This window comes from Geospiza fortis, unplaced genomic scaffold, assembly GCF_000277835.1.
Source record: "Geospiza fortis unplaced genomic scaffold, GeoFor_1.0 scaffold95, whole genome shotgun sequence".
Taxonomy (NCBI): Eukaryota; Metazoa; Chordata; class Aves; order Passeriformes; family Thraupidae; genus Geospiza; species Geospiza fortis.
In genome coordinates this window covers 5399323-5417000 of record NW_005054333.1, presented here as the reverse complement: position 1 = coordinate 5417000, position 17678 = coordinate 5399323, and the positions used below count along the sequence as shown (strand labels likewise).

The window sequence follows — 17678 nt, the reverse complement described above, 5'->3', positions numbered from 1 at the left end:
TCGTCCACCTTCAGAGAGCAGGGGGAGAGAGAGAGGGACAGAGAGAGCGCGGTCAGTGCCCGCCGGGGTCGGGGCTGGGGCTGCCATCCCGCCGCCCGGTGGCTTAGACTGGGGAGGGGGCTCTTTGCACCCCGGGCTCCCTTTGTGAGAGGCACTGGGCTCCGTGTGTTGGATTTTAATTCACAGAAGCCAGTGAGAGTGGGGCTTTGAATATTCGGGTTTCCGTGTCCCCAAGGTGATGGCTTGCTTAATTCCCAGACAGTCGAACAAAGCAGGGGACAGGTAACAATAGTCTGAAAGCGGCAAGTGCTCCCGAGCACGCCAGTAATAGAGAGGCAGAATACACCTTCTGTAAACCTCTCCCGTACTTCAGTAAAGGCAATACAAACAGTGGGGCAGGCACGTAATGTGTACCTCTGAGCATCTCCTAAAATACTCGGCGTACGGCTCTCCCTTCTTTTCAACAACTTTTTAACTTGGGAAACAAACACCCCTACAGAAAGTTCAGCCCAGTGACGGCCGTGTGCGTGAATTTTGGCTAAGCTGCGGTTTGTACACCGACTTTCTCCCTCCGTGCTCCCTGAAACGGAAGGGAGGTGAACCATGATCCATTTGTGCACACGCAGCCCTCATGCCCGGCGCAGCCGAAGGCAGCTGACGGAGCAGAGCGGGAGATGAGCGCTGGCTGCTGACTGAGCAGGGCGCTTTGAAACGCGGCGGCTGCCGGAGAGCGGCGCGCAGCCCCCTGCCAGATCCGCCTGGCACATTCAGTCACCGCAGAGTGAGCGACACAAAAGAGGCAGCTGTTTCAATGCAAGTACATCCCAGTAGGTGCTGTTCCTCTGATTCTGACCTGGTTTAGTAATATTGTTCAGTATGTCAAACACACATATGAAGGCCATACATGTTAGTACTCAAAGAAGAGAAAACAGGATTTGTGCATGAAGCGTACAGTATCCAGCAGTTAAAAAGACTTCAAATGGGTTAAAAAATGTTAAGGAACAGAGCTACCCTGGCAAAACAAGGGAGAGAAACAACTTTATGATTCCTCTTTCTACAATTTAATTTTTTATTCTGAGACCCAGTGAATCTGACTGATACTCCTGGTTGTCGCTGTGGTGCAGGCGTGCCCAAAGATGCAGCCCTTGCCCTGAAGAAGTTTACTTTATCAGTAAAGAACATGTAGAATTGATCTATTAAATTTCTGCAAGGTCAGACATACAGGTACTGAGCCAATTAATGTCAGATATTCATTGTAACACTCCCAGGAGACATTATTGAGCAGCCACGTTACAGGAATACTGATGCATAATTGTAATCTTTCATTTCACTGGTCGTGGTTTTTTGTTGCCTACATATTTGAAAAACTACAATGAAAGAAGTAGCAAAAGAGAAGGAGAGGAAGAACAGGCACAGCATTAAAGCAATTCAGCAAAAGGGAGATTTATCCAAACAAATAAATCGCTCCATTTCTCTGTCTCTTCTCTGGCATTTCCATCCTCTAAAATAGCCCCAATCCTCATTTCCCTGTGCTCACTGACATTCCAAACTGCAGCACATATGGAGAATGTATGTGATGTATGGTGCTGTATTTGTACAAGCCATCCATTTCCTCATAGATGGGAATGGATTTTAAGCACACCCATATACATTACATACATGAGCAGCTGGCAGCAAGTCAACAGGGAGCACTGGGAGGGTGAAAGCTCTTTCATACTGAAAGGACATTAACAATGGTTGGTGTGGAAGACAGTGTTTCCCCTTCAGCATCTCACTAGGCAGAGATATTTTCAAAAAAACCTTTGGAGCAGGTGTTTGCAAATTTACAGCATGAAGTGCCCCAATGGTAAGATTTTCATAAGACTGTTCCTCTTGTTCTTGCCAATTTTAGCAATTTCAAGGAAGAGAAAAATCAATCTATTTTATCAAAAATTGGGCAAAACTAAGGCCAATTGGGTTCAAGTTGGATTTTCATCACCTATAATAAATATTTCCCTGAAAAAAGGAGAAGAATAGAGAATTTCTTTATTTTGCTATCTTATATCAAACACAATCTCACTTTAAGGGAAGAATTACTATTTCATTAAACCTCCACTTATACATGACATATTTTTGTGTTCAGTCAGGCCCTTTAATCATACAAGCCACAACAATTAACCTGAACAAAGCAAAGCACATAGGCAAGTCCTACATATTTTCACAAGTTCCGATTTCAATACAGATATTACTCTAAAATGACATCAAGGCACGCTTCATTTACCAGAACCTGGAATGGTCCATGAAATAATTCTTGCTGGAAGAAAACCGAGCTGTTCTCAGCATGCTCCATCTAAAGCCAGTGACAGATGAGGAGGATGCAAGGGGCCCCCAAGTGACAGCAGCGTGTACTGAAGGGCAAGGCAGCACCCTGGCCGAGTCCCTGAGAGCCAGCAGACTGACTCAAGAGATGTTCTCATCACGCTTCCAATTAACAAGGAAGCCTTCCAGCAGTTTGCCAGACCTTCACACAGCCCTTGCAACCTGTGCCGGCCGTGCAGGGGAACAGAGCAGGGGAACAGAGGCACAGCATCACCAGCTCTCATTTTATGGATCCGGGCAGAGAGGCCACCACAGCATCCCAGTTCACTTGGGTGATGCTGCACTGGCACTTGCATTTGAGCCCCCCACACTGCCTATCTGATATTTATTTTGCTCCAGGGCAGTGGGTAGGAAATTACTCCCAGCAGCCTCGATCAGAATGCATTTGGATTTGAGGCGGGACAGAAAGGGGTAGAGCACCAAAATGCCACAGAGGTAAACTCCCATCTCACTTTACATGTGGCCTTATGTGCACTCTCCCGGTCTCATCTGTACCTTCAAAAGCACCATTCACATCCTGTTAGGATGTTATAATCAATCCATGGTGCACATTACCCATCACAAGGAAATTTAGCTAGCTCTGCATCTGTCAGCCACTATATTTCACATTTATTACAGCTTTTAATTAATCATCTCCTGATAGCTAAACACAGCACTATCAACCTCGATGTCAGTTCCCAGCAGGAGTTTCAAGTAAACAGCGAGGTTCTCTGGACTCAGTGGATCTTCCAACCAATATTATAGCCAATTTTCCACTCCTCTCATCCATCTTCCTAATACTGAGGTAAGCCATTTATCTCCTGGGTAATATATTTTAACAGCAGACAAGTGCTACCTTTATTTTCAGCATGAAAGGAACCCTGGGGTGGTATAAATATTTATATGCTTACAGGAATGAAACAGCTGGAAGTCATTGCTTAGCAGGCCTCAACTTGTGAGTTACACTTTGCATGAGCAGGAATATGACCCCCCGAATTAGCACAGAGGAAGAAGGAAGCAGAAGGAACCTATGGGACTGTTGAAAACAACCACAGTGGGCTTCCTTATGGAAGCCATTAGGTTTCTGGATCGTTTGCAGTTGGCAGGGAAAAACCCAATTTCTGGCCAAAGCTTTGGTATCAGGGATATTTCTGTGTTCTTTGCATTCCTGAGTTTGGCCTTTTAATTAATTAAAAAAGGATCCAACAGCCAGAATGCACTGCCTCCTCTCTTCCTCTGAGAAACCTCCACTGCTAGAAATAGCATTTAAAAACTGCTCTGCTTTCCACCAGCTTTCTAAGTGAAAAAACATTATGCTCTGCAACAGACAGTATGTTCAGAAGCCTGCTTCACTGAAAAGAAAATCCATGTTCATATAATTTCTCCAGGACAGGACAACTGTGCAAAGATTAATTTCTGTATCTATGTTACCCATTACTGAAGTGCCTGTTATGCTGGAAAATCCCTAACCAGCAATGCAAACTGTGCACTTCCCAATGACAGAACTTTTGTCCAACATCTCTTCACCCGCTTTTTTTAAAAAGGAGTCAGACCCAGAGCTACCCCAGCCAATACCAGAGCCAGACACATTCACACACTGCCGGTTTCAGTGGGTAAAAAAGTAATGAAGGAACTAAGAGACAACTATAAGGCATCTATAAGCTTAATGGAGCATGGAAAATCCACTGCACAGGCAGATTTTCCTGCTGCCAAACAACTAAGCAAAGGCAAAGAGAATCTTCTTTGGGCAACATGCAACAAAGCAAACTTTACACAGATTATCTGCTCAAGAATCACATTAAATGACAAAGAAATTGCCTCTTCTAGAAGTTATGGAGGGGAGGAACATTTTGTTTTCCTAGCATAATTTGGTAAAACTGACTCAACACAATCAGATAATGTCAATCACGTCTGCCTCTATGTCTTTTGATGCTGGTGCCAGGTCATGCCCTTGAGAGGTACGGGAAAAGGCGAACACAGAGGATTCCCAGGGCTGTTTGTGTTCTGAAGAGGAGACTGCTCCCCTCAATAAATTTAAGGAGCTTCCCTGTTCAAACAGGAACATATCCAAGCAGTGTGAAACACAAGAGCGGAGTCAGGAACTGGGGTCAGAAGAACAAGTGTAAAGAAGCTTTGACTGCCCATGCAGGGAAAGTTCTCAAATTGGTGACAAAGCCTGACAAAAGCCACAAAGTAACAAGATCCTCATTTCCAAAGACTGATTGCTTTGCTGGGAAGATGTCCTTTTGCTTGGGTATTATAATATCTCTGGTATATACTATCCGTGCAAAAGAAGAATTACAAGAACATGAAAAAGACAGAAAAGTCAAGTCAAAAAACTGAGAAACATTGACAGGTAATCTTTGTATTATCTAATGTAGTTTGTTTGAATAAAACACTGGGTTTTTTCACTCTGTCCTGCTCCATCCCTACAACTCTTCCTTGTTCAGCATATGTTGAGACTTAACTTGAAGACTGGGTCCAAGCTAAGACAAAAAGCCTTTGCAGTGTGGCACTGAGGTCCCCAAACTTGCCCACTGAGGTTGGACACACCAAAAGTGACAGAGTTAAATCTCCATTCTGGCTCATTACATCCTACAAGCACATTCTGGTTGTAACAGCCAGGAGCTGCAGCTGTACAGAAAACCCTTCACAGCTCAGGCTGAAGCATGCTTGGAGCCTCCAGAGCCTTCAAATATTAACCTCCAGAGCTCTAGAAACTCTTTACAGAGCTTGTACAAACTTCATTTTTTGGCCTCTAACTCGGGTTGTATTTCGGCAAACATTTATGAAGATGGCAAAAAAAACGCAAAGGAATTTCAGATCCCACCTCAGAATACTAAGGGCATAAGAGCTTTTCAGAGAACTACTGCCAATTTTATTTTTTTTAAATATAGCAAAACAAGATTTATCCCTAACTTCACTCTTAGCTGCTTCTGAACAATGTTGACTGCATTTTTCATATAGAATTACATAGGCTGAGGCAGACACCTTTCAGAATAAACAGAAAATATGCAACAACTCGTACAAGAAATGGAAAATGAAGTCTTACAATGCGAGACATTTGCTAGGGCTAATAATAGACAATGAGGTGAGTCCTGGCTATAAAATATAGGCACATTTATGTTGCAAACATAAAAGAATGGGAAAGGAAAAAAAAAAGAAAACAAAACACATTCTGTTAACAGATCTAAGATTCACTTTCAGACAACTTCTATCAAGACTAAGGTTGATCACCTTCTTACACTTCCCTGTGTTTCTCCCTGGAATCTGATATTGTGGCAACTGCAAAATTAGATCCAAAGTCACCAAAGTACAAACATGTACAAAAATTATTCTTCATAGGCTATTCCCCTTCATTTGACAAAAAAATGGAAGTGAACAGATCACAATTAACGTGAAGGTGGATGACAATATCTCTGATCTCTGTGGATAATCCATCTCAGAATATGTTACTGCATTTCACAGAGTTTCAAGAGAGATCAAAATCTGTATTAAGATGTTTGATTCACTTTCAACTACCACAGGAGAAAAGATTTCAAAGTCACCAGTACAGCTCAACCCCTATGTAAGGAGGAGACCAGTATTTTTTCTGCAGTGGTTACCCTCTCTTGATTTCAGAAAGATGAAAATAAAAAAATAGTCACTACCTCAATTTAAAATACCAAAACATGAAACGTTTTCAATGGGACTGCTTGTTTTGAAGTTGCAAGATCACTGCTTTTTCTAAATATCAAGGGAAAAATTACCTTAAAGGACTGCAGGACCATCAACAGAAATTTATCATACGGCAATTCTTAAGCATAAAAAACAAAAAGTTACCTAAGGCTGTGCTATTTCATTTCACTACAAAATACAGCTCACAGGATTTACATTTGCATTTTATTATTTTTTGTGATGTCACGATCTTTTCCCCAGTTCTCTGTACTCTAATATTTTTGTTTTCCCCTGCAGTTGTTAAATCCTTTAATAAATGTGAGCTAATCACAGTATACTGCTAGAAATTGACTAATGACATTAAAATGCCTCACACAGTGATTTTGTTTTGGCTCTCAGTGACTTCTGACCAGTCTGTAAAACACTCTAAATTTTTGACCACAACCTCCCTTCAGGAAAAAGCACTCAGGCATTGTACCAAAACTTCCTAGTGGTCTCACACTGAGTTATCAGTCTGACAGATGCACAACAACAACATTCAGCTCAGCACAACCTCCTCTGAATTTATCAGTTACACAAATGGTGATAAAATGGGCACAAGCCACAACACAGGGGAAAAAAAATAATAAAAATCCTTTGTTGCTGAAGCCAGTTTTGAATACTGTGTCTGATAATGCACAGAACAAGCCCTTTTAGAAAAACTGTTGTGCTGTTATCTGCATACTGAGCATTGGCAGCAAAGGCAACGTTAATAACAAGTTATCCTTGTAGAGGGGTCAAAAGGACAGTGCTGGTAAGACAAGAGATGACAGACAACAGGCATCAGGGAAAAGATTAATATCCCTACACAGTCATACATCAAGGAACACAATTTTTGCCTGTAATCCCAAAACTGCTGAGAGTAGGATTATTTCTGCTTTCTCTATTACTAAGAAGAAAGGAATCGCTCATGGGAATAGGGCACTGCTAAATGCGAGTCCTTATGTGAGCTGAAGGGCTGCAGTCAGGTCCTAAGGGAAAAAAACCCCAAAAACTCAGTTGTATGATGTTCCCAAGCAGTGGTCCAACTACAAGCAGGGGTGGGGGGGTTCCTTGTGCAGGTCACTTGAAAATATGAAATAAGTTTGTGTAGTTAAAGAAAGGCAAAAGAAGTGAAAAAAGAGGAAACTCATGAAGCCTTTCATAGAATCATAAAATTGTTTATGTTGGAAAAGACCTTCAAGATGAAGTCCAATCACCAGAGGGTTCACAGCTAAAAAGAAAAAACCCTTAATATTCTTTGGAAAATAACAGAACCATAAAATCCATGACTGAAAACAGGAATCCTGGTGCACACTTCCCTGTGGCACACTTCAGTGGTGCTGAGCTGCAGCACAGTTGCAGATACACTGTTTGGACACACAAGAAATATCCTAAATGGACACCAAATTGTTTGTACCCCGGACTAGTCCCCAGTTTCCTCAAAATATATTTAAGGTGAGAACACTTTAAGGATTGGGCTTTAATGAAAGGAAGGAACCTCTAACACAGGAAAAAGGGCACACTTTCTAAGATAATATGAAGAAAATCATTACTGGTGTCACAACCACCGAAGTAATGTTATCGTAACCTCAACACACCACAGCTCTTTGTTGGTTAATGAGAAATGTCTTCTCACAGCAACTGAAGGCTACGCATTTCAGCTTTCCCTATCTTGGAGCACACACTCTTCACAGCTATTAGTGGGTAAATCTGACAGCCTGACAGAGAGCTACCACCTTGGCAAGGACAACTGAGGAGACCTCTCTGCAACTGTACAAAAACAGAGGGGAAAAAGCAAGGGGAAGGGAGTGAAGCAAGGCAGGAGATGGAATGATGGTATTAATATTATCTCATTCTCTCACAGCTGGCAGGACAGCATGTACTTGAAAAAATGTCAGTATACCGAAGAATTGGAGGCTTAGAGCTTCTGTATTTGTAGAAAAACCTGCACCACATCCGAGCAAATTAACATGACTGTAGAATAAAAGGGGCTGATGCCAACCATCCCCTTCAGTGGCCTTGCAATTAATATGGTGGGGTATGGAGCTGGCTGGAAATTTCCCAATGAAATTTTTTCTTTTCACTGAAAAACTATGAATTCAGTACAACTGAAACTGTGCCACAACATGTCAGTTTTAACAGAAAGTAGCCAGCCAGGCTTCCCCCACTGCCTGCACATACTGCCCATCCCAGGCTGGCAGGGCTTCTGCATCCCCTGCCGCACAGGAACTCAACAGGCCTGGAGGTCCAGGTCCCAAGGCAAGTGTCAGGAAAATTCAATTTGTACTTCTGCCTTAAGAGAGTTTTACAGCTACATTATTTTCACTAGAATCAGAACTGTTTTCCTCCCTAGAATGTAGTTTTCTTCAGGACAAAAACTCAAAGACCAGATGCAAGTATCTCCTTTTGTGAATAGAATAGAATAGAATAGAATAGAATAGAATAGAATAGAATAGAATAGAATAGAATAGAATAGAATAGAATAGAATAGAATAGAATAGGAGTATGTAGATGAAAGAGTTCATTCCCCCAGCTATCTGGAGGAGACTCTGGAAGACACTGGAGCAGTATCTTCAGCGATGTTAGTGGCAGTGGTTCAAGCTTTAGCTGCAGCGAGGAGCATGAGGGAAATGCAGGACTTATGTTTCAGCCAGGAAGGAGGGAGGGGTGCCAAGACTTCAAGGAGGACTGCAGATTTAACCTGGATACCCAAGGACTGATGACACACACTACTATTACCATATGGCTCAGGGAAAGAAAAATGTGGATATATGTATATAAATGTGTACATGTACAGAAATTACACTTGACAGAATAGTCCTAACATCAGATGGGTAAGGTTCTAGAAATTACTGGCATATGAGAGGAAATAGATAACAACTTGATTAACATCTAACAGGGCTGGAATTTGACTTCTCTGGCAGCCCCCATACAGCTTTCACTCAAGAATGAGAACTGCAGAACACAGCTCACTAATGTTAGTAGATTTAATTTATTAATGTAGAATAATATTCACCTTGGTAAGGACATGTGTACAAAGGCCTTACAGCCTTTACAATGGAAGCAGTGATAAATAAGGTCTCCTGAAGGAATGGAAGAGAGATGGCAGCAAATATATGACTCTGTCAGCCTTATATTGCTCTAATTACCAGTTCTGAACACATATAACTTCTAAGTCAAGCAGACAAGACCGATGATGCCTTTCTTTGTTTTTCACTCCAATTCATACTAGGTGTGTAGCAAAATACTATTTTCAAAACCTCACTTACTCCCTTATTGTCTCTGAGAGAAAACTTTGTCTCTTGACTTATGTCTATGATACCTCTCAAGGCTGGCAGTGCTGTCACTCCAATAAAAATAAAATAAAATTAAATTAAATTAAATTAAATTCATGTACTATTCCCATTATAAGCCACAATTGCAAACTAGGAAGGTTAAAACTTGCCAATTGCTGCTCATTACACTTATCACTGTAAGGCATATATCTTTTTGTTATGCTCAACGAAGGATGCAGATAATTTTTCTAAAAAGAGTACTCAGCAAAGGTCAGGAGCTGGATCTGACCTCATAAAAGGCTTAAGAAAAAGGTTCTCTAAAACTGAGAATACTATATAAAGCTCAAGCTCATTCTCAAGAACTCCAGAAACAAACTCTCTCAAATGCACTGACATTTAACTGCAAGTGTGAAAAAGCACTGAGTAAAGGAGTAGGAAAAAAACCCCAAACAATCCAAAGCTAATGTTTAAAATCAAAACAATTTATTTAACTGCTAGACCAATAGCAGTCATCACAAAATAGAATTTATATCCTGTGGTTTGGTGGTTGTTTTCAACTAAGTTAGACATAATACAGTGATTTCTTTTGAGGAAAGCATGAATCACAATGGCTACAATTTCCTTGGGTTTGGATGACAGTTCTAATTCTCTCCAAAATAGCCTGAAATCACCAGCCTTTTTACTAATGCTTTCTAATGGTTCTTTTCTTGTTAATTAATTCATGAATCTAAATCATTCAAACATAGATAAGCCACTAATCGCACACAGACTTGATAACAGATCCTAAGGAGACAGAAATGTGTAGAGTATGCAATAAAGCTGCCAAAAAAAAAAAAAAGGAAAAAGGAGTTAGAATGAAAAATAAAACTCACTCCTTCCACCTAATAGCAGGAGATGTGATTCTGCATTTATTATGCAGGATAAAATATTCACTGATGTCAATAGTAACTACAGAAATGAGAAAAATCAGGCTGCTTCTATCTAGAATGCTTTTTTCTAATGCTACATGCAGAGGAGCAAATTAAAGGATCCATTTGTTTTGGTACAATGTTTGTTGTCCACAATTAACAAAATGAAAACATAAAAGAATAAGGGAGGTGGGAAAGAGCAGGTTAACAATCAACTCTCGTCAGCAATAATTAATTCAGAACTGGAGGTTATAGCACCCAAGAAATAAAGGAATTTTATTACAGGATTACAGCAAGGAAAAAGAAGAAAAGTGCTTTTTTGCATACCTATATAAAGAAATAGCCATAAAATTATTAAATAAGTTTTCATGTATTGAAGAAAACCAAAGTGTCACAAACAATACGAATTACAGAAAAATGTATGACACCACATTATGAAGCAACATTTTATATTTCTTTATATTTTATAATTTTAGATAATCATATATTAATATATTCCTTCTTTTGTGCCTGATGAAATCATGTACCTGCTTGTTGCATGCCTACATGCTCTAAATTTATTTCAGTAGGGAGTCTCCTCTCTGCTTTCCTTAGATAATACAATCGTGCCCAGCTTTAGAAGGGAGCTAAGTTAGTTATACCAAGGGCAACCTCAACATTTATTCAAGTTATGGAATGAAAAAAGCACTGTTACCATGGCAACTAGTAAATCACATTGTATCTGCAATGAGATGCAAGGCATCTTGAGTAAACACTCATCTGCCTCCTTGTGTGACCTCCTCCGCAGGGAATGGTTCCTCTGAGGAGGAACACGTGCAGAACTGTGGCACAGTCCAGATTTCACTGTCTTTTCTGCAAAAAGTTGGCAGAAGTGATCCAAAGCGTTATTTTTGTGTGGGGAGATTTAACCAGCTCTGTCATTAGAATAGGAAGAAATACTGGAAAAAGAGGATCAAATATTGAATGTTTTGCTGGGATTTACCTCAGTCAAGACTATGAAACCTTACAATGACAGGGTACCTCAAACTGGTGTTGTAGCCCCCGCACCAGAAGACCATTCACAGCAGCCCTGGAAGGAAAAGCCTTGCTGCCAGCATGGAGGCTGCCAGACATGCAGCAGCACATCGCGCTGGAGCCGGAGCTGTTGCTGCCTCCAGCCATCTGCTCCACCCTTCTGAGGGATGTTGCCGCCTCCAAAACGAGGACATCTGATCTACCCTTAGCCAGGCTGCTGCATGTTTTGCTGGGCTCTGATATTATCAGCACCTAGCATACCAGCTCTGCCTGACATAGCCTTCACTTCTCCACATGGTAGGGGACAGATGTCTTCAGACCAACCCCTCAAACCATGTTGCTCTACTGACAGTCCCATCCATAAAGTCTCAGCCCATCCATCAGCCACTGGACTTTCACTGTACTTCCCTGCTGCCCTTTTCTAGCTCTTCTTCAGCCACTATCATGCCTACATAAGGCTCCTTCTCTCTTTGGTTAAATTTACCATGAGAAGCAGCATTGACACCAGGCTCCCAAACAATCTCCCTTGGGTCACTCCCCTTCTCCTTCCTTGAAATATCTCCTCCTGAGCAAGCTGGTGTTACCATTAGGGAGAGAGTGACACTCCATGATGCCACGCATCAGCTTCTGATATCATACTGTATGCACAGTGATTTCTTCAGCCAACAAAGGCTTCACCGCGGGCTGCAATTTTCTGCTGACGTATATCTTCTGATCCCATTCTTCTTCTCTCATCACATCCCATTACTTTCAGACTGCATAGTACAGTCTACTTAGACACTGCCAACACCTATTATGCCACCCAAGGAATACTGAAACTCTCACATATTTCTGATCCTGGCTTCCCTTCCCCCATTTCTAGCTTTGATTCCTTCCTGACCATCATAGCTTCAAACAGTTTATATAGCTTTCTACACCTACACCCTTTTTATGTATAACGTGAGATCTCATCTAACCAACTTCTTTCTCCCTGCTCAGGAAATCATTTTTATGTCATAAATCTCACAAATCCACCTTCTCTCATAAGTCCTTCCAGAAATTACTTCTTAAACCTGTTTACTTTGTCATTGTTGGGTTCTTCCTTCCCACATGGTTGGCCATTTACTATTTGACCTGAACTTTGATAGATAAGGAGATATTGCGGGTGAAGACACACAGTTTGGAATTCACCTATCACAGAGCATTTGAGTAACAGAAACATAACATGAGATGTATGGACAGACGACCAGGTCTTAACTCCCTAACAGAACCCTGTGGAGAGGGTTACAATATTCAAGTACTCCAGGGAAATAACTAATGATCCTTTCTTCAGCACAGTCATGTTTCAAGAAGCAATTGCATGAGTTACTAAGTGCTTGAGACTGCCTCAGTAATTGCAATGATTTATTTTATGCATCATCATAACTACAGCACTAGGTCAGGAGGACATGTGCCTTATACATGCATTGGAAGCAATCAGAAACACAGAGACCACAGTGCGGGGCAGGGGGGTAGGGGAAAGACAAAGTCTAAAATCCTAACTAAAACACCAGGTTTCTGTTAAATTTCTAATAACATTAATTATATTTTCAGATGACCCTAAGCAGGGTCACTTTCTTCTTACACTTTCTTCTGCTCCCTTAAAATGCAAGTGATCACTATCTAATGCTCCTGAAATATGTCGGGATTTTTTTCCAGTGTAAGTAATGAATGTGCAGTTTACAGTGCAACTATCCATTCAGTAAAGACAAAAAAATGAAAACACAAGCCTGTTGTTCCTGTCTTATGCCTCTGTTCATTCCAGACAAAACCATCCCTGTGCAAAGCATCTTTCTTTGCCTATCCTTCATCTGTACTGGTGCTTTGGCTGCCTGTTAGCAACCAGCAAAGAGAGGGATAAAACTTGGGCTCATGAGCATTTACTTGGCATGGGAAGTATGATCTCTACACATAGCTACTCACCTGACCTACAAAACGAGGCTGCACCAAGGATATTTTGTGAGGACTCACACCCACAGTGCAGGAGGCTATATTTCTGCAGCTTCAGAAAAGATTTGTTAGCAGCTTCCTGGGCATGCCCATCCTCCTGACATTACTTAAACTCCTTTCTGCAGTCACTTTTCCTTTTAGGTATGTAAGGCTTCACTGGCACAGAAGGACAATTTTAGGATAACGATAAGTTAAAGTGCTGTCATCACCAAAACTTTGAGGCTATTTGAAGATCTTGAAGACAATTTCTCTCCACCCCCATAAACCTCAAATCATTCCCCTATGATAACTCAAGAAAAAGCACTGCTAACCTTCAGCACTGTTTTTCCAATTACTGTGTTTCAAGGTTAGCAGTGTAAAAACACTAAACCAACCCAGTTCTCAAGGTCAAAGTAAAAAATGCAGCAATGATATTCCACAGCAACTTTCACTCATTTGGTATTCAGGACCCATTCTTTCTGAGTATCAAATCACAAAATCATTGCCAATTCATCAGATTTTAAGCTTTAGCTTATTAAATATTGGACTGTGCTAAAAATAAAATGCAGGTTTTCATTTATCTTATTAAAATGCTTCTGTACAGCATGATGTAAGTTTCTAATTATCTATACCTCCAAATTATCTCAACTGCTATTTCAATATAAGCAAATTCATAACAACACATTTTAATGGAAAATATTCATATGCTAAAAAGTGGTAAAGCAGTAGAAGTCAAAAAGTTGAATGTCAAGATGCTAAAAATGAAAATGTTTCTCTACATTGTGTCTGCCAGGAGAGCAAGAGCTCACACGACATTTGGCAGTGATTTCCCATGATGAAGCAACTCTTTGGTGCTTTCATTTCCATAAAAGCTCTAGTTTATTTAGAGGTAGTTCCTAGCTCCTAGCCCTTAACAGGGCAATACAGATAAAGTTCATTAAATATATTGTCTAAGGTAGGAAAGTGAAGAAGTTTTGCTGTAGCAAGCACTTAACCTGTGCATGGAAAATAAAAGTAAAATAATTGGAACAAATTATTTCTTACAAAAACAAAGGTGATGAAGGACATATTGGTATTGCACGTTCTGCTGCGTTCACAAAATTGCCCAAATGAAGAATCTCTGGATGGGATGTATTATTAGACCTTAATCAATAGGATTTTTTTCAAGCAGGCTGGGCATCCAACTATTTGACGCAGATCCTTTCCACACACGAGAGCAATGGAACACCGGAAACCGCAGCATTAATGAATTACAAGGAAGATTGCAAATGCCTATGATTTTAGAGCTAATTTTGACAAGAAAATGGGCAAGAAAATTTTACAGCTTTTTGATACTTCTGCTGGAATGCTGAATTTTTGTTTCTTCTTACAGCAGGTAAGACATGAATTTCTACCATACTTAAATTAGTAAATTGCTATTTGTTTCTTTTTTTATTCTTATGGCATCCTTAATATATATTGAACATCACACAGATTAAAAACTAATAGCATTTTAAAACAATAATTATCGCATTATTTACTGTACAGCTTTTGCCTATTGCAAATATTTACTATTTACATGTCACTGCAATGAAAACAGTATGTGTCAATGGATTAACCAGTAAAAATATTAGACAGAACTGGAGAGCATTGCTACAGCAGCTGCAAAGGACAGTGGTGTGGTGAAACTGTAGCCTTTTTGCCTACTGAGTACAAAACTAAGTTTTGCTCCAGGGAAGAGACAGTCATAACTGCACACACACATATGTGTGTGTCTGTGTGACAGCTGGGGGTGGGAGAGTGAGAACAGACGAGTTACAGGGAGCATACGGGCACCCAGTGCAAGAGCAGAGCAGCTCTGCAGATCCCACACAAACCAGCACATGTACCCACAGCTCTGCTGGAAAATTGGAACATGCTCCCCCAGTTCCTGCATACATTCCTACAAGGAAGAGTCTAAAACAAAGTAAGAGAGGCACATTTTTCGGGGTCCTTGGAAATGAAAGCTATAGCTCACACTCAGAAGAAAAAGAATTTATAGGGGCCATTTTTAAGAAAGTACCTGATTTGAGTGTCCCACATTAAAAACCTGCCACCGCAAGCAAGATTCAGGGGGTTCAGGTGTTCAGACTTAAAAAAGGGATCTGCTTCAACCGATCTATAGTATCACTCAACTCAGTGAGCCCTAAGTACTCAAGCACCCCTTCTGATTACCAAGACTCAGGTTTTAATCTGAAGAGCTGAAAAAGAGGTTGAAACTTTTCAGAATCTGCTAGACAAAAACCCAATCTGAAAAGAGAAAGGTAAGGAGAGGACTGTCAGAACAGATGGGTCACAGGAGAAAGCATCTTCTTTATGTTAACAACTGAAACTGTGTGTTTAAATGACTAGTTCATTCTACAGTGTGAAAAGAGGTTCCATAAGTAGTCTTTGTTAGGGATTGTCTTTGCTTTTAGGAAGGTATGCAATTTGCTTAATGAATAAATATGTACAGCACATGCACACATAGGCAAATGTCTCTATAGAAGGAGAATTTGGGGACCATAAACACTGCAAATTCCTTGATGGAGAAGAATTTTGCCATGTCCTTGGTGAAATCCTGAGAAAGACCCCAGGCTCCATGCTTGTGTTTCATAAGTTCATCAAAATCCAAAATCCAAAAAGAAATCAATATGGCCCAATGATTAGCTCAATACAGGTACTCTGTAGAGACTAAGAGATTATTTAGACAGACTGAATTAATGTGTGGATTCCACTAAAAAGATTCAGGTTTCTCATCTGAGAAGACAAAGCCAGAGTGTCAGTATATTCCCAGCTATTTGCCATTCACACAAGGAAGCCCAGGCCTGAATGTATGTGGTTTTTAGCTGAAAGCCTGAACAACCAGGCTTTACATATAAGAACTGAAATTGTGGCCACTTCAGTCAGCTCTGATTAGTGTCTTCTCTGACCCTGACCACATCCAGTCTCTATTAACTTGCTAAATAATGCCAAACAGCATATATTACAAAGAGTAAATCAATTTAAAAGCTGTATTTGTATCCACAGATGTGTTTTAAACATTCCTGGGGTGAATAATCCCCTACTTGCAATATAAAAGTATTTTGTAAAAAGGCTTAAACTGATGCTCTATTCATTGAACAAATATTATCACCTCTAAAAACAGGAGACACACTGTGATATTGCAACCAAACCAAAAAGGTGATGCACATTTGCATTCTGTGCTTGTCTTCTACTCTGCCAAAAAGACCAAAGCTTGTCTTCATTCCTCCCAGCACCAGACTAAGTAGGAATGCTGCTCCTGGTACAACACACAGGTGTACTCCCCTGACCTCCAGGGAAAATGGAGATGAAATGAGGGATGGCGCTCTCAGTCCAGCCTCTCCAAGTGAGAAAGTGGCATCAGCCAGGCTGGCAGTGGACAGAGCTGATGCCCAGCAGCCAACAAAGGCATGTGAGCTGCAGGCCCTTCCCTTGATCAAACAGGGCTGTGTAACTCAGCGTCACCCCCTGTTCAGAGCCTGGAAATCCATCTCAGATTTGATCTTCAGCAAGCTGTTAAAGGAATTACCAGCCACTATTGCCGCTCTTCCTGAGTTAGGTCATCCTATTATTTTCCCAGTCATCAAAAGAGGCTAAAGTACTTTTTCCTGCAACCAGCAAGTGCTGCTGCTCCCACACGTCAGAGCCTTCCTGCTCGGATGCTCACATTGCAGGCAGTGACAAAAAGAGCTGGGAACTGCCTGCCACACAGTATCAGAAAATATATTCGAGGAAGGCTGCAAGGTCACTGCTAATTTCAAACCCTGTTTCATGTTTCCACATGAAACACCTAATTAAAACTTTTCACTGGGTAGTTAAAATGAAATTCGTGCATATGCACTTGAGACCTCATTTTCATGAGCTGTGAATTAGAATAGAGGAGGTGCTGCACACAGCGGTAGGAACACTAATCGAGGAAGGAGAGGGGAATACCTGCTTTGATTTAGAGGAAGATAGTCAGCAAAAATACCACTAATCACCTGGGTTTTCATTCCTTTGCTCTTTGAGCTGCCACACAGAACCAAGAAAAATGGATGCAAGTGGTGTATTAACTGCTACCAAATCAGTGTTCTCCACAGGTGGCCGTGTGTCAAGCACATCTTGCAAAATGCCACCACCTTCCATGGCTACGGTGTGACAAAAGCTTTACACTCTACAGGCTATATACTGCTCTCACAAAAAAAATCTATTAACATCAGCAGGGGCTGAATTAAACTTTAAAATGGAGGCACAGTGAGTGATGTCCATAGCAAAAGGACAGGTTTGGGGGGAGATTTTAGGGAGGTTTCATTATTAAAATAAATAAATACTGTGGGGGAAAAAAAGGAGCCTGCAAAAAACACAAGGTCAAAGTGTCCTTACGTTCCTGCTGTGTACCTGGTTTCAACAAAGAAGGCAGAGACAGCCACTTTACATCTGCCATTTTCCAAAAAGTCCTCAGAGCAGATAGCCTGACTCTGGCACAGGAGAGGCAGCTGAACATAGAGAAAAGGCTGTC

General features: G+C 40.9%; 1 protein-coding gene across 1 annotated transcript in view; it reads right to left on the bottom strand.

Annotated features, from left to right (window-relative positions):
* Positions 1–17678, bottom strand: part of RAPGEF5 (Rap guanine nucleotide exchange factor 5) — a 155605-nt gene that overhangs the window by 64388 nt on the left and 73539 nt on the right. The window lies entirely within an intron of this gene.